We start from the raw sequence: 22,285 nt of genomic DNA, 5'->3' as shown, positions 1-22,285 counted from the left end.
CTGAACCTTCAAACCAACTGGCTGAGCTAACAGGAAGCATGACAAAAACAACAAATGGAGCAGCAGCAGGAACACTACTCCAGGCTCACTCAAGCCATCAACCAAGTGAATGAGAGGCAAGAGCTTCAAGAGAAGCACTTGCAAGAACTCAACCAGCGGCAGATAGCCCAAATGAAAACTTTCAACGAGTTCAGTGTACTCAATGAAGGAAGGCAACTACATAGGGAGGAGTTCTATGTGAACACTCAAGCCAAGTTGAACTACATGACTAGTAATATGCATCAGCTACACTATGCCATCCCTACATATGACGAGGTCCAAAAAGATTTTGTAGAACAAGAAGAGAGGAAGGTTAAACAGCAAAAGGAGACACTCAAGAAGAAGATGGAAGATGGTGGTTTCTGGAAGAAGCTGCTTGGAAAAGGCAAAGGAAGAGGGAGCACAAGCACTCAAGAGAGACACAATGAGGACAAGTAAGGATGGAAGCATGGGCATCCACATGAATGAAAGGTGGTGGAGTTCTTTTTAGTCCATCGTTTTCTATGCTTTAAAATAAGGAAGATCTTGTATAAAATAGAACCTGCTTCCATGTTATGTTTAAACTTTTTAAATTCTGTCTTTTAAGTTTTCTTTCTGAATAGGCCCATGATTTCTGGTTTAAATGTCAGTGCATCTTTCCCTTATTTACTTGTAAGCTTGTCCATTTTAAATCAAATGAAGAAGAGAATGTTTATGTTTTTTTAAAAAAGACCAGAGTAGAGTTCATAATGTGGAAGTGCATTCATGAATCTTTAGGGTAGTCGTAAGTTAGCTAAGTTGGTTCAACCACAAGGCTAGGAGGACAACTATCTATCCTGAATACTTAACTTTGGATATACCCATGAGACTAAGTTAATAAGAAGATCCTAATAAGAAAAAGGGAAAGAGCAATGGAAGTGAAAAAAAAAGAAAAAAAAAAGTAAGCAATAAGGCTAGGCACCAATGGTGCATGTGTCTGTGGTACTCCTGTGTGAGGGATCTACTTGGATGAATAAGCTCTTTGGGGTGCTTTATCACTTGGTAACTTGGGTTAACTAACCCGGGATTATCATCTGAAAATCCACTATCAAGAGTAACCCTCACTACAGAGCATTTAGTAACCCAAAGAGGTGCTGGACACCAAGGTCTCAAGAAAAGAAAATAAATAAACTATATGCCTGTGGTGTGTATGTTTGGGGCAGAGACTTGAGGGAGTAAGTCCTTAGGGGTGCTTCAACACCTAGTACCTTGATCCAACTGGTTTGGGAGTGTTGGCTGAAAGCTTATCTTAAAAAGTTGCCCCCTTACAGAGCACTTAGCATAAGAACACCAATAAGCTCTGAAATGACAATAAAGGGATCAATGAATAGAAGTCTCATGGGATGTAAGCAAAGTGAGTGTTTTAAGACATGATAAAGGTCTGAAAAGCCAGAAATGAACCTAAGTTGCTATGCATGAAACCACCATAAAATCAGTGATATGACTTCCACAAGAATGACTCATTCCTCTGGATATTCCATTCATCATTCTCTTGTTCCAGTACTTGCTTAGGGACAAGCAAGCTTTAAGTTTGGTGTTGTGATGCCAGGGCATCTTGGCCAGTTTCACTGACCTTTTCTTTACTGTTTTTAGGGTAGTTTCATGCATTTTTTTAGGAAATAAGCTAGTTTTGGGTAGATATTCACCTACACCTTGATTCAAGCATACATTGTGCATTTTACATTATTTCATGAGGATTTTGCATGAATTTGGTGACAAATTGTATGCTGCATTACCCATGACTTGGACTAGAACTTTGATGCACTCTGTTGCTTGATTTCAGGACAAAAGGAAGCAAGGAAAGGGAGGTAACTTGCAAGGTTAATGAGAAAAGTGATTGCCAATAACACTCTCAAAGCCATCAGTGCCCACGTTAAGAGTCACGTTAACTAAGTTAACGTGCACTCTAACGTGGAGAAGGGAAGTTGAGCCAACATTAGTGACACTTAACATTGTCACTAATGTTGGCAAACATTCATGAGTGGCCACGTTAGAGCCCATGTTAAAGGGGGAAGAGAAGCCAACATTAGTGACATTCAACATTGTCAGTAACGTTGGCCTAAGGATGCAACTTCCAACGTTAACTCCCACGTTAACTTGGTTAACGTGGGAGCTAACGTAAGAAGTGAGAGTTGTCGACAACGTTAGTGACACTCAACATCGTCACTAACGTTGGAAGCAACCACACAACCCCCCAAAGAGCCACGTTAACTTCCACGTTAACCTAGTTAACGTGGAAGCTAACGATGAGGAATGAATGATGAGCCAACGTTAGTGACACTCAACATTGTCACTAACGTTGGGATAGCTAAGAATGGCCACGTTAGAAGCCACGTTAACCTAGTTAACGTGGAATCTAACGTGAGATCTAGGGGCACATTGGAACATTAGTGATAATGTTGAGTGTCACTAACGTTCTCGAAGTGTGGCAAAGCCACGTTAGAAGCCACGTTAACCTAGTTAACGTGGGCTTTAACGTGAAGCAAAAAGGGGCACACTGGAACTTTAGTGACAATGTTGAGTGTCACTAACGTTCTCGAAGGTTGGCAAAGCCACGTTAGAAGCCACGTTAACCTAGTTAACGTGGGCTCTAACGTGAGGCAAAGGGGTACATTGGAACGTTAGTGAAAATGTTAAGTGTCACTAACGTTCTCGAACTTATACTTTCACTAAATGTTAACACCCTTAACGCCCTGAGCCAAAGTCTCTGCCCACTTAGCACTTTCTCTCTGTAAGTAAAGCCAAGCCCAAATGAAGAAAAGAACTGCTTCAAACTCAAGATCCAAAGGCCCAAGACTTGAAGAGCAAACTAGAAGCTGAGAAGAGTAGTATATATAGGAGTAGCTTTGAATTGTTAAACGAGTTCTGGAGGCTGGAAAAAGAGAATTACTCTTTGTATTTTACTTTCTCTGCAATTTCTAGTTCTATAATGTATTCTCCATCTTTATTTTCATTTTCTAGAGCTATGAACAACTAAACCCCTTTCATTGGGTTAGGGAGCTCTGTTGTAATTTGATGGATCAATACTAATTTTCATTATTCTTCTTCTATCTTTTCTCTTGATTTTACTTGAAAGCTTTCGATCTTCATCCCATTGAGTAGTTATCTTGGAAAAGAAGCTATTCAAACTTGGATCTCTTTTGAACCTTGAAAGAGGAATGAAGAAATCAAGCTAGAAATGCTTTCTCATGTTGGACCAAATTGGGTTTGGATGGGTATGTGACTATAACCCTCTCAATACTTGATTTGGGAAATACATGTAGTATAATCAGTGACCATACTTCATCTCTTCTCGTGAGCAATTGACCAAGGAATTGGCTATTAATCAAGACTTGAGAGATTGAATTGCAAGAAATTATAATTCAATCAATTAAGATTGCCAAGGAGATCAATGAGTGCATTGATTGAGGAAGAGATGAAAATGAACTTGATCCGGAGAATTGAAACATCTCCTAAGCCCAATGAACTCCCCATCTCTGATCTTACCCATTCTCTTTAATTTCTGCCATTTAGTTTTATGAGCAAATTCCCCATTCCCATTTACAATTCTGTAATTTATTTTCAGTCATTTACTTCCAGTCCTTTAATTCTAGTATTTACTTTTCTGTTATTTACATTCCCGCCATTTTATTTTCTGCAACTCTCAACCCAAATTCTGGATTCGCTCAACTAGAATATTCTTCTAATTAAAGTTGCTTGATCAATCAATCCCTGTGGGATTCGACCTCACTCTATTGTGAGTTTTTACTTGGCGACAAATTCGGTACACTTGCCGAAGGGAGATTTGTTAAAAGACAAGTTTTCCCCGCATCAATCTGCTAGCTGCTGACACGCCATTTGTATTTGGCAAAGAGTGTCTACAGGCATTTGAAACTCTAAAAGCTAAGCTGGTAACAGTACCAGTCATTTCTGCACCAGACTAGACATTACCATTCGAACTAATGTGTGATGCCAATGACCACGCCATTGGTGCAGTATTGGGACAGAGGCATAACAAGCTTCTGCATGTCATTTACTATGCTAGCCGTGTTCTGAATGACACACAGAAGAATTACACAACCATAGAAAAGGATTTGCTTGCAGTGGTTTATGCCATTAACAAGTTTAGATCTTATTTAGTGGGGTCAAAAGTGATTGTGTACACTGATCATGCTGCTCTAAAATATCTCCTCACAAAGCAAGATTCAAAACCCAGGCTCATAAGATGGGTGTTGCTTCTGTAAGAGTTTGATATAGAAATAAGAGACAGAAAGGGGACAGAGAACCAAGTAGCTGATCACCTATCCCGGATAGAACCAGTAGCAGGAGCGTGCCTCCCTCCTACTGAGATCTCTGAAAACTTTCCAGATGAACAATTATTTGCCATTCAGGAAATACCATGGTTTGCAGACATTGCAAACTATAAGGCTGTGAGATTCATACCCAAAGAGTACAGTAGACAACAAACGAAAAAATTAATTTCTGATGCAAAGTACTACTTGTGGGATGAACCATATCTCTTTAAGAAATATACAGACGGAATTATCCACAGATGCGTGCCTAAAGAAGAGGCACAGAAGATCCTATGGCATTGCCATGGATCACAATATAGAGGACATTTCGGAGGTGAGCGAACAGCTGATGCCAGGGCATTTCGGCCAGTTTCACTGGCTTTTTCTTTACTATTTTAGGGTAGTTTCATGAATTTTCTTAGGAAATAAGCAAGTTTTGGGTAGAATTTCACTTACATCTTGATTCAAGTAAACATTGTGAATTTTATATGATTTCATGAGAATTATGCATGAATTTAATGACAAATTAGATGATGCATGACTCATAACTTGGATTAGAGCTTTGATGCAATTTATTTGCTTGATTTCAGGGCAAAGGAAGCAAGGAAAAGCCACGTTAGTAGCCACGTTAGTCTAACTAATGTGACCACTAACGTGGAATGGGAGCTAGCTTGCAACGTTAATGAGAAAAGTGATCGCCAATAACGTCTTCGAAGCAATCATAGCCCACGTTAATTACCACGTTAACTACATTAACGTGGTAGTTAACGTGGAGGAAAAGGAAGCTCCAAGCGTTAGTGGTAAAAGTGAGTGCCACTAACGCTCCAAAAGGGCAATTGGCCACATTAAGAGTCACGTTAACTTAGTTAACGTGAACTCTAATGTGGAAGAGGAAGATAATGCCAACGTTAGTAACACTCACCTTTGTCACTAACGTTGGACTAAGCCCATATTGGCGACGTTAAGAGCCACGTTAACTTAGTTAACGTGAACTCTAACGTGGAAGGAGCAAGGAATCGCTAATGTTAGTGACAGTCACCTTTGTCACTAACATTGGACTAAGCCACTATGAGCCACGTTAGTTACCACGTTAATTACATTAACGTGGAAGCTAACGTGGAGGAAAGGGATGATGAGCCAACGTTAGTGACACTCACCTTTGTCACTAACGTTGGAGATGGCAATCAACACCACGTTAGTGGTCACGTTAATGTAATTAACGTGAGGCACTAACGTGGGAAAGGGGCATTTTAGAGATTTAGTGAAAAAGGTAGGTGTCACTAACGATCTCGAAGATTTGGCAAGCCTACATTAAAGGTCACGTTAACTATACTAACGTGAACTCTAACGTAGGGAGAAAGGGGTACTCTCAACGTTATTGGGAAAGGTAAACCCCGGTAACGTTTGCAAAGAGCCAAGAGGCAACGTTAGTGGTCACGTTAGTGCCACTAACGTTGAAGTTAACATGGACCATTTTGGGTTAGGAATGTTAGTAAAAAAGGTGATTGTCACTAACGTTCTTGACCCCACATTTTCACTTAACGATAACACCACTAACGCCCTAAGCTAAAGTCCATGCCTACTGTACACTTTCTCTGCAAGTGAAGCTGAGCCCACTAAAGATGATAACTGCTTCAACTCAAGATCCAAAGGCCCATATCCAAGACTTGAAGAGCCAACTAGAAGATCAGAAGAGTAGTATAAATAGGAGTAGTTTTGAACTAGAGAAGAGCTTTTGGGGAATTGGGAGAACTACTCTCTGTATAATTTTACTTTCTCTGCAACCTCTAGTTTTACTTTCAGAATGCACTCTCCATCTTTGTTTTCCATTCCCAGAGCAATGAACAACTAAACCTCTTTCATTGGGTTAGGGAGCTCTGTTGTAATTTGATGGATCAATAATAGTTTTCCTTATTCTTCTTCTTTCTTTTCTCTTGATTTTACTAGAAAGCTTTCAATCTTCATCCAATTGGGTAGTTGTCTTGGAAAAGAAGCTATTCATACTTGGATCTCTTCAAAACTTGGAAGAGGAATGAAGAGATCATGCTAGAAATGCTTTCTCATGTTGGACCAAATTGGGGTCTGGATGGATATAGTGACATATAATCCTACCAACACTTTGATTTGGAAATACATGTTGTATAATCAGTGACCATACTTCATCTCTTCTCATGAGCAATTGGACCAAGGAATTGGCTATTGATCAAGATTTGAGAGATTGAATTACCAAGGAATTGGAGTTCAATCACTTAAGATTGCCAAAGAGATCAATGAATGCATTGATTGAGGAAGAGATGACAATGAACTTGATCCGGAGAATGCAACATCTCCTAAGCCCAATGAATCCCCCATTTCTGATCATACCCATTCTCTTTAATTTCTGCAATTTACTTTCATGCTAAATTCCCCATTCCCTATTTATGATTCTGCAATTTACTTTCCGTCATTTATATTCAGCTCTTTATTCCCAGCATTTACATTTTCTGCTATTTACTTTCCGCCATTTAATTTCCTGCAACTCTCACATTAAATTCTGCTTAGCTCGCTAGAACATTCCTCTAATTAAAGTTGATTGACCAATCAATCCCTGTGGGATTCGACCTCACTCTATTGTGAGTTTTTACTTGACGATAATTCGGTATATTTGCCGAGGGAAATTGTTGAGAGACAAGTTTTTGTGCATCAAGTTTATGGCGCCGTTGCCGGGGATTGATTTTGTATCAACAATGATTAAATTGGTGGATAACTTGATTGAGCAATTTTTTTCTTTTGTTTGATTTAATTTCATTTGAGTAATTTGCTTTCAGTTTTAGTTATTTCCTTCCCTTTACCTTTTACCCGTTTGTGGTGTTATCTATGCATTTTTTTTTACTATTTAGTTCACTAACCCACTAACCATTTGATATATTGCATCACTCATACTAACAGCATTTCTGCAGAGAGTACTGTATGCATCTATCTTTCTTGCTTGTGACTTGTGGGATGTATGACAGGTAGAAGAAGCAGGGCTTCAACTTTCTTTGATTCTGAACCTGAGAGGACCTTCCTTAGATTGAGGAGGGAAGCAAGAGGAAAGATAGTAGTTGGTACGGAGGAGGAAGAGGAGTATTTTGAACCAGACATGGATGAGAACATGGAGAACCATCATGAAGAAGAGGCTCACAACCATGGTAGAGAAGGCCCAGTGCATCATGCTAGGCAAGAGAGAAGAGTTATGGGATCCTACATCAATCCAAACCCAGGAAACTGTGGAAGTAGCATCCAAAAGCCAACCATACATGCCAACAACTTTGAACTAAAGCAACAGCTCATCATCCTTGTTCAGAATAACTGTTCATTCAGAGGAAGTGTTCAAGAAGAACCAAATCAACATCTAACCACCTTCCTGAGGATATGCGACACTGTGAAGTCTAATGGTGTTCATCCTGACACCTACAGACTACTTCTATTCCCCTTCTCACTCAAGGACAAGGCATCTAAATGTCTGGAATCCTTTCCGAAGGAGAGTTTAACAACCTGGGAGGATGTGGTGAACAAGTTCTTGGCGAGATTCTATCTTCCTCAAAGAATCAATAGGTTGAGAGCTGAGGTTCAAACTTTTAGGCAACAAGATGGTGAGACTCTATATGAAGCATGGGAGAGGTTTAAGGATCTGACAAGAAGGTGCCCACCAGATATGTTCAATGAATGGGTGCAGTTACACATTTTCTATGAAGGTCTTTCTTATGAATCAAAGAAGGCAGTAGACCACTCATCCGGGGGATCTCTGAGCAAGAAGAAGACCATTGAAGAAGCCATAGATGTCATTGAGACTGTAGCTGAGAATGACTACTTCTATGCTTCTGAAAGGGGCAACACTAGAGGAGTAATGGAGCTAAACAATGTAGACGCACTACTAGCTCAAAACAAGATGATCACCAAGCAGCTGGCTGACCTTGCCAAGAAGATGGAGATGAGTCAAGTAGCAGTAATCACCACCTCAACAGCAACTCAAGAAGGAGTGAATGAAGAAACAGAGGGTGATCATGAACAAGCCAACTACATTGGAAATCCACCTAGGCAGAACCATGAACCATACTCCAAGACTTACAATCCTGGTTGGAGGAACCACCCAAACTTTGGGTGTGGAAATCAACAAGACCAAGGCCAAGATTAGAGACGCCAAAACCCCAACAACAATGGAGCTCACCAACATTCCACACAGAGATCATATCAACACCTACCTAACAACACACCTCAACATCCATACCAAAGCCAAAATGACCCTTCTCATCCCTCCAATCTCAACTCACCATCATCCGAGGACAGACTCTCAAGGATTGAGACCTTACTTGAAGTCATATGTAAGGAGGTCCAGGACAGTAAAGTGTTTCGAGAGGAAGTGCGGTCCAATATGTAGAATCAAGATGCTGCTATCAAGAAACTTGAGACACAAATTGGCTACCTATTCAAGCGAATTCCCAGCCATAACCTGTGCAGCAACACCAACCCAAACCCAAGAGAGGAATGTTAGGCCATCACCCTCAGAAGTGGGAAAGAATTGAAGGAAATTCCTAAGAATTCACAAGAGAAGAACTCAGACAAAAGGAAAGAGGAGCAAGATGAAGTTTAAATTCCCATTCCCAGTTCACAGCAAAAAGGAGAAATGCTGAAGCCAGATGTCCCAAAGGCTCCATACCCTCAGCAATTAAAGAAGAGGGGAGACGACAACCAGTTCGTAAGATTTTTGGAAATCTTCAAGAAACTACAAATCAGCATAGCCTTTGCTGAAGCAATAGAGCAAATGCCGCTCTATGCCAAGTTTTTAAAGGAATTAATGACTAAGAAGAGAAGCTGGAAGAGCAATGAGACTGTGATACTCACCGAAGAATGTAGTGCCATCATTCAGCACAAACTACCCCAGAAATTGAAGGATCCTGGGAGTTTCTAGATCCCTTGTATTATAGCGGAAATCACAGTAGAGAAGGCTCTGTGTGACTTAGGAGCCAGCATAAATCTGATGTTAGTAGCTATGATGAGAAAAATGAGGATTGAAGAGGCTAAGCCAACAAAAATGGCCCTACAACTGGCAGACCGATCGTTCAAGTTTCCTCATGGCATAGTAGAAGATTTGCTGGTAAAGGTAGGAGAATTCATCTTCACAGTAGAATTTGTAGTGCTGGACATGCAGGAGGAAGCCAACGCCTCCATCATCCTGGGAAGACCGTTCTTGGCCACTGTTGGAGCTATCATCGACGTTCAAAAAGGTGAACTCACCCTGAGGTTACACAATGAAAAGATGACATTCAATGTATTCAAGGCCATGAGTTACCCACCAGAACCATTGGGAGAATGTATGAGGTTAGATTCACTGGAAGATGCAATACAGGAGATTTTTGAAGAGGAAGAACTTGAAGGGTTAACAGAGGAGGAAGCAACAACTAGCGAAGAGGCTGCAACAGCAGAGATTCATATACAGGGTGCACCAAGAGAAGAGAATGAAAAGATAGAAGCACCCAAACTTGAACTCAAAGTACTACCACCCACTCTCAAATATGCATACTTAGGAGAGAGTGAAAGTTACCTAGTAATCATAAACTCATCCCTTAGCCGAGATCAAGAGGATGAATTACTCCAAGTATTGCGAAAGCATAAGGATGCCATTGGATGGACCCTCGCTGACCTGAAAGGAATCAGTTCGGCCATATGCATGCATAAGATACTATTGGAAGATGATGCCAAACCATCCATTCAACCCCAAAGGAGGCTGAATCCAGTCATGAAGGAAGTAGTACAGAAAGAAGTTATGAAGTTATGGCAAGGAGGGGTAATTTATCTGATCTCCGACAGCCCATGGGTCAGCCCCGTGCAAGTTATCCCAAAAAAGGGAGGAATCACTGTAGTCCCCAATGAGAAGAATGAACTAATCCCTACAAGGACCGTCACAGGATGGCGGATGTGCATAGACTACAGAAAACTCAATGAAGCTACAAGAAAAGATCACTTCCCCCTTCCTTTCATGGATCAGATGCTGGAAAGGCTTGCAGGACATGCATATTACTGTTTTCTCGATGGTTACTTAGGATATAACCAAATAGTGGTTGATCCTAGAGACCAGGAGAAAACCTCATTCACTTGCCCATATGGAGTGTTTGCTTACAGGTGCATGCTATTTGGGCTATGTAATGCACCTGCAATTTTCCAACGCTGCATGCTCTCCATTTTCTCAGATACGATAGAAAAATTCATTGAGGTCTTTATGGATGACTTTTTGGTATTCGGAGATTCCTTCCCTAATTGCCTAAATCACTTGGCCCTGGTATTAAAAAGATGTCAAGAGACCAACTTGGTCTTGAACTGGGAGAAATGTCACTTTATGGTGACAGGGGAAATAGTTCTTGGCCATAAGGTTTCTAACCGAGGCATTGAGGTAGACAGAGCTAAGATGGAACTCATTGAAAAATTACCCCCACCAAGTGATGTCAAGGCAATCAGGAGCTTTTTAGGGCATGCCGGCTTTTACAGAAGGTTTATTAAAGATTTTTCAAAGATAGCCAAGCCCTTAAGCAATCTCCTTGTATCTGATACACCATTTGTCTTTGATGAAAAATGCATGCTAGCATTCGAAAACTTGAAAAAGAGGCTGTCCTCTGCCCCTATCATTTCCCCACCTGATTGGAACTTACCATTTGAACTGATGTGTGATGCATCTGATTTTGCAGTAGGGACAGTGTTAGGGCAGAGGAAAGATAACTTAGTCCATGTGATATACTATGCCAGCAAAGTCCTCAATGACACTCAAAGAAATTACACCACCACTGAAAAAGAGTTGCTGGTAATAGTTTTTACATTTGACAAGTTTAGATCATACCTCATTGGTGCCAAAGTGATTGTTTTCACAGACCACACAGCACTTAAATACTTGTTTGCCAAGCAGAAATCAAAACCAAGACTGATAAGGTGGATCTTATTGTTGCAGGAATTCAATATTGAGATTTGAGACAAGAAGGGAGTGGAGAACAAGGTAGCCGATCACCTGTCCAGGATCCCTCATGACAAAGATGGAACACATGATACAAGTGTGAATGAATATTTCCCAGATGAGCAGTTAATGACGGTTCACAAAGCACCCTGGTTCGCAAACATTACCAATTTCAAGGAAACTGGGGCTTTACCTATAGAGATCAACAAACATCAAAAGAGAAAGCTCATCAATGACGTAAAATATTTTGTCTGGGATGAGCCATATCTCTTCAAGAAGTGTTCAGATGGAATCCTGAGAAGATGTGTTTCGAAAGAAGAAGGAAGAGAGGTCCTATGGAACTGTCATGGCTCATGCTATGGAGGCCACTTTGGAGGGGAAAGAACTGCGGCCAAGGTGTTACAGAGTGGATTCTTTTGGCCCACCCTTTTCAAGGATGCCAAGAAAGTAGCAAAGAACTACAATGAATGCCAAAGAGCTGGAAACGTACCCAAAAGAAATGAGATGCCACAGAATTTCATCTTAGAACTGGAACTGTTTGATGTATGGGGAATTGATTTCATGGGACCATTCCCAACCTCATATTCAAACAAATACATCTTGGTAGCAGTGGATTATGTTTCCAAGTGGGTAGAGGCTATTGCAACCCCAACGAATGACAACAAGGTAGTCATGAATTTCCTCAAAAAGAACATCTTTAGCCGGTTCGGAGTCCCCCGAGAACTCATCAGTGATGGAGGGAGCCATTTTTGTAACAGACCACTAGAAGCGCTCCTCCTACGATACGGGCTGAAACACAAGATTGCCACACCTTACCACCCCCAAACAAGTGGGCAAACTGAGATATCTAATGGAGAGATAAAAAGGATTCTGGAAAAGACTGTAGGAGCATCAAGAAAGGATTGATCGAAGAAGTTGGATGATGCTCTTTGGGCATACAGAACGGCATTCAAAATACCAATCGGGATGTCCCCATATCAACTGGTGTATGGAAAAGCTTGTCATTTACCATTGGAGCTGGAACACAAAGTCCTCTGGGCTCTCAAGCTACTAAATTTTGATAGCGTTGCTGCTGGTGAAAAGAGGGTCTTGCATCTGCAGAAAATGGAGGAGTTCAGATCTCAAGCATATGAAAATGCCAAGATTTATAAAGAAAAGGCAAAGAGAAGGCAAGACCTCCATCTGGCACCCAGAAGCTTCGAAAAAGGACAGCAAGTGCTCCTCTACAATTCCAAATTAAGACTTTTTCCTGGGAAACTCAAATCAAGGTGGTCAGGACCCTTTCTTGTCACAAAGGTCTCACCGTATGGACACATAGAAATCATGGAGGAAAATTCAAAGAGGACGTTCACTGTGAATGGACAAAGGCTCAAGCACTACATGGGCAACATGGGGGAGAGCCCAAAAATGAAATATCATCTCAACTGATGGAAAAATCGTCGAGCTAGCGACGCTAAAAGAGCGCTTCGTTGAGAGGCAACCCAACCTAAGGTAGTTTCCTTTTCATGATCATCTCAATAAAGGATATAAGCAGTTTCCCTCGTATTGGGAGGAGCCAAGTTTGGTGTTGCACACCAAACCAATCCAAGAGTGAATGTGTAATTCTAAGTTTGGTGTTTCACCAAAAATTTCAGTTAGAATCACATTACACCTCTTCAATGGCAAGTTGCTAGCCCCAACCAATCAGGGAAACCGCTTAACAATAGTGTAATTTCTATTTCATAGTTGTTTTATCAATAAAAGCACATGAGGTTCTGCATTAGGCAATGAACTAAGTTTGGTGTTCACACACCAAATTAAGTCCAGAAATTTATAAGCATACATGTAAGCTAACTATTCCTCAAGTGCTTGGGGAACAAGCAACTTCCAATAACTTTACAGGAATTCAATCAACCTTCTAGAAAAATAGTGCACCACCATCCAATGAGGCGAAGAAGGACGCAAAAGCTATGGATGATGACAATAAAGAGATAACTAGAAGGCACCACCAAAAGGTTGTATTGCTACTTGATCCCATATGCTTGGAGATGTTAAAAAAAAATTGAAAGTCTGAATGTGCCCCTGATTAATAGTTACTCTTTAGCTTAAATCACTAGAATTTAATATTTGCTTTCATTGCTTTTGTCATATGTGTGCTGGTTTAAGGTACCTGTCTTCATTTTCACCTTGCTCACTTGTATGCTTGTCCCTTAAGTCAAATAAAAAGAGATGTTATGAAAGACCAGAGTGATAATCAATTGTGGAATAGGTTCTTAAGTTTGTGGTGTGGTAATATATTAGCTAAGTTGGTTCACCAACAAGGTAGGAAGGCAACTATCTATCCTGAAGTCATATGCTTGAAACACACCCCATGAGACAAGCTAAATAACAAGATCCTAATAAGAAAAAGGAAAAGAACAATAAGAGTTGAAAAAGAAAGAAAAGTAATAAGAAATAAGGCTAGGCACCAAGGGCTTGAATCTTGAGGGATGTGTCTGTGGTGCTCTTGTACCAACAATCTGCTTGGATGAATAAGTTCTTAGGAGTGCTTCATCACTTGGTAACTTGGGTTAACTAACCCGGGATTATCAACTGAAAATCCACTATCAAGAGCAACCTTGCTACAGAATATTTAGTAACCCAAAGAGGTGCTGGACACCAAGGCCTCAAGGAAAGAAAATAACAAACCATGTGCTTGTGGTGTGCATGTATGGGGGAGAGAGACTTGAGGGAGTAAGTCCTTAGGGGTGTTTCAATACCTAGCACCTTGAACCAACTGGTTCGGGAGTGTTGGCTGAAAGCTTATTTTAAAGAGTCGCCCCCTCACAGAGCACTTAGCCTAAGGATGCAATAAACCTTGAAAAGACAAAGGGATCAATAAATAAAGGTCTCAAAGGGTGCAATCAAGTGAGTATTCCAGGGCATGATAAAGGTCTGAAAGCCAGTAGAGGAATGAACCTGAGTTGCTATGCATGAAACCCCATAAAACCAAGGACTGGACTTCCACAATAATGATTCATTCCTCTTGTCATTTCATTCATCATTCTCATGTTTCAGTACTTGCTTAGGGACAAGCAAGATTTAAGTTTGGTGTTGTGATGCCAGGGCATTTCAGCCAGTTTCACTGACCTTTTCTTTACAGTTTTAGGGTAGTTTCATGCATTTTCTTAGGAAATAAGCAAGTTTTGGGTAGAATTTCACATACATCTTGATTCAAGTAAGCATTATGAATTTTATATGATTTCATGAGAATTATGCATGAATTTAATGACAAATTGGATGATGCATGACTCATAACTTGGATTAGAGCTTTGATGCACTTTATTTGCTTGAATTCAGGGCAAAGGAAGCAAGGAAAAGCCACGTTAGTAGCCACGTTAGTCTAACTAACGTGACCACTAACGTGGAATGGGAGCTAGCTTGCAACATTAATGAGAAAAGTGATCGCCAATAACGTCTTCGAAGCCATTATAGCCCACGTTAATTACCACGTTAACTACATTAACGTGGTAGTTAACGTCGAAGAAATGGAAGCTCCAAGCGTTAGTGGTAAAAGTAAGTGCCACTAACGCTCCAAAAGGGCAATTGGCCACGTTAACAGTCACGTTAACTCAGTTTACGTGAACTCTAATGTGGAAGAGGAAGATAATGCCAACATTAGTGACACTCACCTTTGTCACTAACATTGGACTAAGCCCATATTGGCTACGTTAAGAGCCACGTTAACTTAGTTAACGTGAACTCTAACGTGGAAGGAGCAAGGAATCGCCAATGTTAGTGACACTCACCTTTGTCACTAACGTTGGACTAAGCCACTATGAGCCACGTTAGTTACCACGTTAATTACATTAACGTGGAAGCTAACGTGGAGGAAAGGGATGATGAGCCAACATTAGTGACACTCACTTTTGTCACTAACGTTGGAGATGGCAATCAACACCACTTTAGTGGTAACGTTAATGTAATTAATGTGAGGCACTAATGTGGGAATGGGGCGTTTTGGAGCGTTAGTGAAAAAGGTAGGTGTCACTAACGCTCTCGAAGATTTGGCAAGCCTACGTTAAAGGTCACGTTAACTATACTAACGTGAACTCTAACGTAGGGAGAAAGGGGTACTCTCAATGTTATTGGGAAAGGTAAACCCCAGTAATGTTTGCAAAGGGCCAAGAGGCAATGTTAGTGGTCACGTTAGTGCCACTAACGTTGAAGTTAACGTGGACCATTTTGGGTTTGGAACGTTAGTGAAAAAGGTAATTGTCTCTAACGTTCTCGACCCCACATTTTCACTTAACGTAAACACCACTAACGCCCTAGCCTAAAGTCCATGCCTACTGCACACTTTCTCTGCAAGTGAAGCTGAGCCCACTAAAGATGATAATTGCTTCAACTCAAGATCCAAAGGCCCATATCCAAGACTTGAAGAGCCAACAAGAAGATCCGAAGAGTAGTATAAATAGGAGTAGTTTTGAACTAGTGAAGAGCTTTTGGGGGATTGGGAGAACTACTCTTTGTATAATTTTACTTTCTCTGCAACTTCTAGTTTTACTTTCAGAATGCACTCTCCATCTTTGTTTTCCATTCCCAGAGCCATGAACAACTAAACCCCTTTCATTGGGTTAGGGAGCTCTGTTGTAATTTGATGGATCAATAATAGTTTTCATTATTCTTCTTCTTTCTTTTCTCTTGATTTTACTTGAAAGCTTTCAATCTTCATCCAATTGGATAGTTGTCTTGGAAAAGAAACTATTCATACTTGGATCTCTTCTGAACCTTGGAAGAGGAATGAAGAGATCATGCTAGAAATGCTCTCTCATGTTGGACCAAATTGGGGTCTGGATGGATATAGTGACATATAATCCTACCAACACTTTGATTTGGAAATACATGTGGTATAATCAGTGACAATACCTCATCTCTTCTCATGAGCAATTGGACCAAGGAATTGGCTATTGATCAAGCTTTGAGAGATTGAATTACCAAGGAATTGGAGTTTAATCACTTAAGATTGCCAAGGAGATCAATGAATGTATTGATTGAGGAAAAGATGAAAATGAACTTGATCCGGAGAATGCAACATCTCCTAAGCCCAATGAATCCCCCATTTCTGATCGTACCCATTCTCTTTAATTTCTGCAATTTACTTTCATGCTAAATTCCCTATTCCCCATTTAAGATTCTGCAATTTACTTTCCGTCATTTATATTCAGCTCTTTATTCTCAGCATTTAAATTTTCAGCTATTTACTTTCCGCCATTTAATTTCCTGCAACTCTGGTGCGCAGAAATTGTGATTACACTTTAATTATGTAAAATTCATCGCTCTTTGTTTCCCTGGTAATGGCGCCAAAAAACATGATGCCAATACAATGGTTCACAACTTCGCACAACTAACTAGCAAGTGCACTGGGTCGTCCAAGTAATACCGTACGTGAGTACGGGTCGAATCCCACGGAGATTGTTGGTATGAAGCAAGCTATGGTCACCTTGCAAATCTCAGTCAGGTAGGGTTAATTGTGATTGGATTAGATAATTAAAAGATAAATAATAAAGGATAGAAATACTTATGTAATTCATTGGTGAGAATTTCAGATAAGCGAATAGAGATGCTTTCGTTCCTCTGAACCTCTGCTTTCCTGCTATCTTCATCCAATCAGTCTTACTCCTTTCCATGGCTGGCTTTATGTGATACATCACCATTGTCAATGGCTACTTTCGGTCTTCTCTTGGGAAAATGATCCAAATGCCCTGTCACGGCACGGCTAATCGTCTGGAGGCATCACCCTTATCAATGGCTTCATCTTATCCTCTCAGTGAAAATGGTCAACGCACTCTGTCACGGCACGGCTATTCATCTGTCGGTTCTCGATCATGCTGGAATAGGATTTACTATCCTTTTGCGTCTGTCACTACGCCCAGCAATCGCGAGTTTGGAGCTCGTCACAGTCATTCAATCATTGAATCCTACTTGGAATACCACAGACAAGGTTTAGACCTTCCGGATTCTCTTGAATGCCGCCATCATTCTAGCTTACACCACGAAGATTCCGATTAAGAGATCTAAGAGATACTCATTCAGTCGAAGGTAGAACGGAAGTGGTTGTCAGGCACGCGTTCATAGGGAATGATGATGATTGTCACGTTCATCACATTCAGGTTGAAGTGCGAATAAATATCTTAGAAGCGAAATAAGAAGAATTGAATAGAAAACAGTAGTACTTTCCATTAATCTTTGAGGAACAGCAGAGCTCTACACCTTAATCTATGGAGTGTAGAAACTCTACCGTTAAAATTACATAAGTGAAAGGTCCAGGCATGGCCAAGATGGCCAGCCCCCAAAACGAGATCACAGGATCAAAATACAATCCAGGATCCAGGATGTCGAATACAATAGTGAAATGTCCTATTTATAATAAACTAGCTACTAGGGTTTACAGAAGTAAGTAATTGATGCATAAATCCACTTTCGGGGCCCACTTGGTGTGTGCTTGGGCTGAGTTTGAATGTTACACGTGCAAAGGCCATTTGTGGAGTTGAACGCCAGGTTTTGATCCATTTCTGGCGTTCAACTCTGGTTTTGGATCCTTTTCTGGCGCTGGACGCCAGACTTGGGCAGAGAGCTGGCGTTGAACGCCAGTTTGCGTCGTCTATTCTTGGCCAAAGTATGGACTATTATATATTGCTAGAAAGCCCTGGATGTCTACTTTCCAACGCAATTGGAAGCGCGCCATTTCGAGTTATGTAGCTCCAAAAAATCCACTTTGAGTGCAGGAAGGTCAGAATCCAACAGCATCAGTAGTCCTTCTTCAACCTCTGAATCTGATTTTTGCTCAAGTTCCTCAATTTCAGCCAGAAAATACCTGAAATCACAGAAAAACACAAAAACTCATAGTAAAGTCCAGAAATGTGAATTTAACATAAAAACTAATGAAAACATCCCTAAAAGTAACTAGATCCTACTAAAAACATACTAAAAACAATGCCAAAAAGCGTATAAATTATCCGCTCATCACAACACCGAACTTAAATTGTTGGTTGTCCCCAAGCAACTGAAAATCAGATAGGATAAAAAGAAGAGAATATACCATAAATTCCAAACTATCAATGAAACATAGCTCCAATTAAATGAGCGGGACTTATAGCTTTTTGCCTCTTGAATAGTTTTGGCATCTCACTCTATCCATTGAGGTTCAGAATGATTGGCTTCTATAGGAACTCAGAGTTCAGATAGTGTTATTGATTCTCCTAGTTCAGTATGATGATTCTTGAACACAGCTTCTTTATGAGTCTTGGCCGTGGCCCTAAGCACTTTGTTTTCCAGTATTACCACCGGATACATAAATGCCACAGACACATAATTGGGTGAACCTTTTCAGATTGTGACTCAGCTTTGCTAAAGTCCCCAATTAGAGGTGTCCAGGGTTCTTAAGCACACTCTTTTTTTGCTTTGGACCTTGACTTTAACCGCTCAGTCTCAAGTTTTCACTTGACACCTACACGCCACAAGCACATGGTTAGGGACAGCTTGGTTTAGCCGCTTAGACCAGGATTTTATTCCTTTAGGCCCTCCTATCCACTGATGCTCAAAGCCTTATGATCCTTTTTATTTGCCCTTGCCTTTTGGTTTTAAGGGTTATTGGCTTTTTGCTCTTGCCTCTTGGTTTTAAGAGCTTTTGGCTTTTTCTGCTTGCTTTTTCTTTCTATTTTTTTTTTCGCCCCTTCTTTTTTTTTTTCTGCAAGCTTTGTTCTTTGCTGCTTTTTCTTGCTTCAAGAATCATTTTTATGATTTTTCAGATTATCAAATAACATGTCTCCTAGTCATCATTCTTTCAAGAGCCAACATATTTAACATTCTTAAACAACAACTTCAAAAGACATATGCACTGTTCAAGCATACATTCAGAAGACAAGAAGCATTGTCACCACATCAATATAATTAAGCTAAGTTCAAGGATGAATTCGAAACTCATGTACTTCTTGTTCTTTTGAATTAAAACATTTTTTTCATTTAATAGAGGTGATGGATTCATAGGACATTCATAACTTTAAGACAAAATTACTAACTACTAATGATCATGTAATGAAGACACAAACATAGATAAGCACATATCATAGAAAACGAAAAATAGAAGAAATAAGAACAAGGAATGAATCCACCTTAGTGATGGTGGCGTTTCCTTCTTGAGGAACTAATGATGTCCTTGAGCTCTCCTATGTCTCTTCCTTGTCTTTGTTGCTCCTCCCTCATTGCTTTTTGATCTTCTCTTATTTCATGGAGCATGATGGAGTGCTCTTGATGTTCCACCCTTAGTTGTCCCATATTGGAACTCAATTCTCCTAGGGAGGTGTTGATTTGCTCCCAATAGTTTTGTGGAGGAAAGTGCATTTGAGGCATCTCCGGGATCTCATGGTGATGAGCTTCATACGCCTCTTGAGCTCCATGAATGGGCTCTCTTGCCTGCTCCATCTTTTTCTTAGTGATGGGCTTGTCCTCTTTAATGAGGATATCTCCCTCTATGTCAATCCCAGCCGAATTGCATAGGTGGCAAATGAGGTGAGGAAAGGCTAACCTTGCCATAGTGGAGGACTTGTCAGCCACCTTGTAGAGTTCTTGAGGTATAATCTCATGAACTTCCACCTCTTCTCCAATCATAATGCTATGGATCATGATGGCCCGGTCTATAGTAACTTTAGACCGGTTGCTAGTGGGAATGATTGAGCATTGAATGAACTCCAACCATCCTCTAGCTACAGGCTTGAGGTCCAATCTTCTTAGTTGAACCGGCTTGCCTTTGGAGTCAATCTTCCATTGAACTCCTTCTACACATATGTCCATAAGGACTTGGTCTAACCTTTGATCAAAGTTGACTCTCCTTGTGTAGGGGCGTGCGTTCTCTTCCATGTTTGGCAAGTTGAACGCCAACCTCACATTCTCCGGACTAAAATCTAAGTATTTCCCCCGAACCATTGTAACATAGTTCTTTGGATCCGGGTTCTTACTTTGATCATGGTTCTTGGTGATCTATGCATTGGCATAGAACTCTTAAACCATTAGGATGCCGACTTGTTGGATGGGATTTGTTAGAACTTCCCAACCTCTTCTTTGAATTTCATGTCGGATCTCCGGATACTCATTTCTTTTGAGTTTGAAAGGGACCTCGGGGATCACCTTCTTCTTGGCCACAACATCATAGAAGTGGTCTTGATGGGCTTTGGAGATGAACCTTTCCATCTCCCATGACTCGGATGTGGAAGCTTTTGTCTTCCCTTTCCCCTTTCTAGAGGATTCTCCGGTCTTAGGTGCCATCAATGGTAATGGAAAAACAAAAAGCTTATTCTTTTACCACACCAAACTTAGAATTTTGCTCGCCCTCGAGCAAGAGAAGAAAGAATAGATGAAGAAGAAATGGAGGAGAGGGAGAGTGGGAAGTGTTTCGGCCAAGAAGGGTGTAGAGGGGTGTGTTGTGTGAATTTGATGAAGAATGGAGGGCTTTATATAGGGAAGGGATGGGGGGTTAAGGTTCGGCCATATGGGTGGGTTTGGGTGGAAAATTGGTTTTGAATTTTGAAGGTAGGTGGAGTTTATGAGGTAGGTTTATGGGGAAGAGTGGGTGGATATGAGTGGTGAAGGTTTAATGGGGAAGAGGGATGGAGGTGATAGGTGAAGGGTTTTTGGGGAAGAGTGTTTATGGGATTGTGTGAAAGAGGGGTGAGAAGAAGTGAGTGGAGGTAGGTGGGGATCCTGTGGGGTCCACAGATCCTGAGATGATCCTGTGGGGTCCACAGATCCTGAGATGATCCTGTGGGGTCCACAGATCCTGAGGTGTTTAAGGATTTACAACCTTGCACCACATTAGGCATGTAAAATGCCCTTGCACACAACTCTGGGCGTTCAGTGCCAGGTTGGTGCCCATTTTGGGCGTTCAACGCCCATTTGTTGCCATTTCTGGCATTGAACGCCAAAACCATGCTTGTTCTGGGCGTTCAGCGCTAGGATGCTGCCCATTTTGGGCGTTCAGCGCCAGAACCATGCTCTGTTCTGGCGTTGAACGCCAGGCATGTTGCTCCTCCAGGGTGTGATTTTTCTTCTGCTGTTTTTGATTCCGTTTTCAATTTTTTTTTATTTTGTGACTCCACATGATCATGAACCTATAAAGACATATAACTAAGAAAATATAGTTAGATAAATAGAAATTGGGTTGCCTCCCAACAAGCGCTTCTTTAATGTCAATAGCTTGATAGTGGGCTCTCATGGAGCCTCACAGATGTTCAGAGCATTGTTGAGACTCTCCAACACTAAACTTAGAGTTTGGATATGGGAGTTCAACACCAAACTTAGAGTTTGGTTGTGGCCTCCCAACACCAAACTTAGAGTTTGACTGTGGGGGCTTTGTTTGACTCTGCTTTGAGAGAAGCTTTTTATGCTTCCTCTCCATGGGTGCAGAGAGAGATCCTTGAGTTGTAAACACAAGGTTGTCCTCATTCAATTGAAGAATTAATTCTCCTCTGTCCACATCAATCACAGCTCTTGCTGTGGCTAGGAAAGGTCTTCCTAGGATGATGGATTCATCCTCTTCCTTTCCAGTATCCAGGACTATGAAATCAGCAGGGATGTAAAGGCCTTCAACCTTTACTAACACGTCCTCTACTTGTCCACAAGCCTGTTTTCTTGAATTGTCTGCCATCTCTAATGAGATTTTAGTAGCTTGCACCCCATAGATTCCCAGTTTCTCTATTACAGAGAGAGGCATGAGGTTTATTCCGGAACCAAGGTCACATAGAGCCTTAAAGATCATGGTGCCTATGGTATAAGGTATTATGAACTTTCCAGGATCCTGTCTCCTCTGCGGCAATGTCAGTTGATCCAGATCACTTAGTTCATTGGTGAACAAAGGACGTTCATCTTCCCATGTTTCAATACCAAATAATTTGGCATTCAGCTTCATGATTGCACCAAGAAACTTGGTAGTTTGCTCTTCAGTAACATCCTTATTCTCTTCAGAAGAGGAATACTCATCAGA

The 22,285-nt window shown here is 40.9% G+C and overlaps 1 non-coding gene across 1 annotated transcript; it reads right to left on the bottom strand.

The window, feature by feature from the left end:
• Positions 1-7,902: 7,902 nt before the first annotated feature.
• LOC148548807 (small nucleolar RNA R71) lies at positions 7,903-8,009 on the bottom strand. The gene has a single exon (XR_015898867.1). It is a non-coding gene; the product is annotated as a small nucleolar RNA R71 (small nucleolar RNA).
• Between the last annotated feature and the right edge of the window lie 14,276 nt (positions 8,010-22,285).

Source organism: Arachis ipaensis, chromosome B8, assembly GCF_059453495.1.
Source record: "Arachis ipaensis isolate K30076 ecotype BB chromosome B8, ASM5945349v1, whole genome shotgun sequence".
Classification (NCBI taxonomy): domain Eukaryota; kingdom Viridiplantae; phylum Streptophyta; class Magnoliopsida; order Fabales; family Fabaceae; genus Arachis; species Arachis ipaensis.
This window is presented reverse-complemented; position numbering and strand designations above follow the sequence as displayed.